Source organism: Oncorhynchus kisutch, unplaced genomic scaffold (genome assembly GCF_002021735.2).
Source record: "Oncorhynchus kisutch isolate 150728-3 unplaced genomic scaffold, Okis_V2 scaffold4074, whole genome shotgun sequence".
Lineage (NCBI taxonomy): Eukaryota > Metazoa > Chordata > Actinopteri > Salmoniformes > Salmonidae > Oncorhynchus > Oncorhynchus kisutch.
Genome location: NW_022266019.1, coordinates 40343 through 45000, shown reverse-complemented (window position 1 = coordinate 45000; position 4658 = coordinate 40343). Strand labels below are relative to the sequence as shown.

Genomic DNA, 4658 nt, shown 5'->3' with positions numbered 1-4658 from the left:
AGCCAAGGAGACGGCTCAGCCAAGGAGACGGCTCAGCTCAGGGTGCAGCACGTCTTCCGGATCCATGGACTTTCCGGTGGACATGGCCTCCACTTCTGGTTCTGGAAGGCGTTCTGCACCCTCATTGGGTCGTCAGCCAGCCTGTCTTCTGGTTTCCACCCCCAATCTAACGGCCAGTTGGAGCGAGCCAATCAGGACCTGGCAACAGCCCTTCATTAACTCGTCTCCTCCAACCCCACCACATGGAGCCAGCAACTTGAACTTGAACTGCCCTGTTGATTAAGGGCTTGTAAAGTAAGCATTTCATGGTAAGGTCTACACTTGTTGTATCCGGTGCAGGTGACAAAGTTTGATTTCTTTGGTTGGAATACGCCCACAACAGCCTTCCCTGCTCGGCTACTGGTCTCTCACCCATCGAGTGTCTCTTGGGATATCAGCCCCCACTCTTCCCCGAGCAAGAGGAGGAAGTCAGCCATCCCTCTGCCCAGATGTTAATCCGCTGCTGTCTCCGTACCTGGAAGAGAGCCGGGGCTGAGCTGTTGAAGACCACTTCCAGGTATCGGCGACAAGCGGATCGCCACCGGACCCCAGCTCCCTGCTATCGGCTCAGTCAGAGGATATGGCTGTCCACTCGGGACCTGCCCCTCCGGGTGGACTCCGGTAAACTTCCCCCCCCCGTTTCATCGGCCCTAACCATCTCTAAAGTACTTATCCTCTCTGCTGTTCGTCTTCTGTTGCACCGCACCCTTCGTATACATCCCACAGATTAAACTTCTGTCTCCTCTTTCTGTTTGTCTGTTGCCAGTTTGTCTTGTCAGTTTTTACCAGTGTGATTTCACGTTTTCTTGTTTCTCAAGTGTTTTTTCTCAAGTTTTCTCGGTTCTGACCATTCAGCCCTGATCCTGATCTTTCTGCCATCCTGTACCTGCCTGACTCTGACCTGACAACAAACCTCTGCCTGTAGACGACCTGCCCTTTGTGGTATAATAAATGATTGGGAACTGTACTATCTGCATCTGGGTTATAACAGTTGTGACACGGGGCAAATGTGATGCTAACGATCATCCAGATGATTCATGGAGATTTACAGGGCATTTGTCTTCTTCAAAAGTAGATTATGAAAAAAACTGAGTGAGGTTTCAGCTCATGCCAAACACTAAAACCACTCAACAACATATTTAATCCAATACATTCTAGTCCCTTCTCATTAATAACATATCGCTAATGAACACTTTTGTCGTTTGGACTTCCTATGTGGATCCATTGTTGTCTATTTATCAGAATGTAAAACAGAACACTGGTATCTAATCCCATTGTTGTCTATTTATCAGAATGTAAAACAGAACACTGGTATCTAATCCCATTGTTGTCTATTTATCAGAATGTAAAACAGAACACTGGTATCTAATCCCATTGTTGTCTATTTATCAGAATGTAAAACAGAACACTGGTATCTAATCCCATTGTTGTCTATTTATCAGAATGTAAAACAGAACACTGGTATCTAATCCCATTGTTGTCTATTTATCAGAATGTAAAACAGAACACTGGTATCTAATCCCATTGTTGTCTATTTATCAGAATGTAAAACAAAACACTGGTATCTAATCCCATTGTTGTCTATTTATCAGAATGTAAAACAGAACACTGGTATCTAATCTCATTGTTGTCTATTTATCAGAATGTAAAACAGAACACTGGTATCTAATCCCATTGTTATCTATTTTTCAGAATGTAAAACAGAATACTGGTATCTAATCCCATTGTTGTCTATTTATCAGAATGTAAAACAGAACACTGGTATCTAATCCCATTGTTGTCTATTTATCAGAATGTAAAACAGAACACTGGTATCTAATCCCATTGTTGTCTATTTATCAGAATGTAAAACAGAACACTGGTATCTAATCCCATTGTTGTCTATTTATCAGAATGTAAAACAGAACACTGGTATCTAATCCCATTGTTGTCTACTACAGTGTTGTGAGGGAGGAGCCATTAAACAATAGACACAGTGTAGCAAAGCATTTCACTGTCAAGAAACAAGGTGGTGGAGTCATGTGAACACTTCTATTGCAGAGTAACTTCTCACTGTCTCTCCCTGCCTTCATGTCTGTCAGTCTCATCCACCTAGCTCTTATTTCCCCAGTCTTTTCTTGATCAATCGTTCATCACTCACACTCTTTCTATTTCTCTCTCTCTCTCTCTCTGTCTCTCTCTCTCTCTTAGATAAGTAGAAACAATGGGGGGAGTTAGATTTCCTCTGACAGGATAATACTGACACACACACACACACAAACACACACACACATACTCGAGAGGCTAATGAGGCTACAGCAGCACATGTGCCCTACTCCACCATTCACTCCTTCTCCCTGCCTCACTCTTCCCATCTTCTCCTCCTCTACCTCTCTTTTACTCTTTCACTTCACCTCGTTCAACTTCTTCTTCATAGTTCTTTCACTTACAGCACGTTTATACATTCACACTCAAATAAAACACACATCGGACAAATGGCTTGTGCTTACACACACACACACACACACACACACACACACACACACACAGAGATAATGAGATTACGGTGAGTGTGTGTGTTACTGCGTCACCCCGCTGAGCCAGATTAGAGACAATCACCTCAGACCAACGCATAGCCTTATACACGAACACAGAGACCCTCCTCTCTGTAACTGTCTCTGTAATTGTCTCTGTCTGTTTCTCCTTTGCTCTCTCTCCTTCATTATTTCTCTCTCTCATTTCTCTCTCTCTCTCACAAACACACATACACATATACTCTCCTCCCCCTCCACAAACACAGTTACCCTCCCCCCTCCACAAACACAGTTACCCTCCCCCCTCCACAAACACAGTTCCCCTCCTCCCCTTCCACAAACACAGTTCCCCTCCTCCCCTTCCACAAACACAGTTCCCCTCCTCCACAAACACAGTTCCCCTCCTCCACAAACACAGTTCCCCTCCTCCCCCTCCACAAACACAGTTCCCCTCCTCCACAAACACAGTTACCCTCCTCCCCCTCCACAAACACAGTTCCCCTCCCCCCTCCACAAACACAGTTCCCCTCCTCCCCCTCCACAAACACAGTTACACTCCCCCCTCCACAAACACAGTTCCCCTCCCCCCTCCACAAACACAGTTCCCCTCCCCCCTCCACAAACACAGTTCCCCTCCTCCCCTTCCACAAACACAGTTCCCCTCCTCCCCCTCCACAAACACAGTTACCCTCCCCAGTCCACAAACACAGTTACACTCCCCCCTCCACAAACACAGTTCCCCTCCCCCCTCCACAAACACAGTTCCCCTCCCCCCTCCACAAACACAGTTCCCCTCCTCCCCTTCCACAAACACAGTTCCCCTCCTCCCCCTCCACAAACACAGTTACCCTCCCCAGTCCACAAACACAGTTACACTCCCCCCTCCACTAACACAGTTCCCCTCCCCCCTCCACAAACACAGTTACCCTCCTCCCCCTCCACAAACACAGTTCCCCTCCTCCCCTTCCACAAACACAGTTACCCTCCTCCCCCTCTCACCTGTGCTCTGTCCTCTGTATCAGGGCTCCATCATGGTGTATCCCCAGTTACTCCCCCTCTCTGATCTCTCTCTGGACATCCTGGTGAGGAAGAGGAGGGTGCTGCTTCTTCATCTCCTGCTGATACAACACAACATGATTGATCGCCAGATAAATATTGAACAAACTATCAACTACAAATGTGTTGATATGTAACCTGTTGCTAGGGTTACAGGAAGGTTAAGAGTCAGGGTAAATGTGTTGATATGTAACCTGTTGCTAGGGTTACAGTAAGGTTAAGAGTCAGGGTAAATGTGTTGATATGTAACCTGTTGCTAGGGTTACAGGAAGGTTAAGAGTCAGGGTAAATGTGTTGATATGTAACCTGTTGCTAGGGTTACAGGAAGGTTAAGAGTCAGGGTAAAGGTGTTGATATGTAACCTGTTGCTAGGGTTGCAGGAAGGTTAAGAGTCAGGGTAAATGTGTTGATATGTAACCTGTTACTAGGGTTACAGTAAGGTTAAGAGTCAGGGTAAATGTGTTGATATGTAACCTGTTGCTAGGGTTACAGTAAGGTTAAGAGTCAGGGTAAATGTGTTGATATGTAACCTGTTGCTAGGGTTACAGTAAGGTCAGGGTAAATGTGTTGATATGTAACCTGTTACTAGGGTTACAGTAAGGTTAAGAGTCAGGGTAAATGTGTTGATATGTAACCTGTTGCTAGGGTTACAGTAAGGTCAGGGTAAATGTGTTGATATGTAACCTGTTGCTAGGGTTACAGTAAGGTTTAGAGTCAGGGTAAATGTGTTGATATGTAACCTGTTGCTAGGGTTACAGTAAGGTTAAGAGTCAGGGTAAATGTGTTGCTTTGTAGCCTGTTGCTAGGGTTACAGGAAGGTTAAGAGTCAGGGTAAATGTGTTGATATGTAACCTGTTGCTAGGGTTACAGTAAGGTCAGGGTAAATGTGTTGATATGTAACCTGTTACTAGGGTTACAGTAAGGTTAAGAGTCAGGGTAAATGTGTTGATATGTAACCTGTTGCTAGGGTTACAGTAAGGTCAGGGTAAATGTGTTGATATGTAATCTGTTGCTAGGGTTACAGTAAGGTTTAGAGTCAGGGTAAATGTG

At 45.3% G+C, this 4658-nt stretch overlaps 1 protein-coding gene across 1 annotated transcript in view; it reads right to left on the bottom strand.

Annotated features, from left to right (window-relative positions):
- Nucleotides 1–4068, bottom strand: part of LOC116373854 (FERM and PDZ domain-containing protein 1-like) — a 70242-nt gene extending 66174 nt beyond the window's left edge. The window contains exon 1 of the mRNA XM_031822145.1: nucleotides 3552–4068. The gene's annotated coding sequence lies outside the window, so the exon portion shown is untranslated. The remainder of the gene's footprint in view (nucleotides 1–3551) is intronic.
- Between the last annotated feature and the right edge of the window lie 590 nt (nucleotides 4069–4658).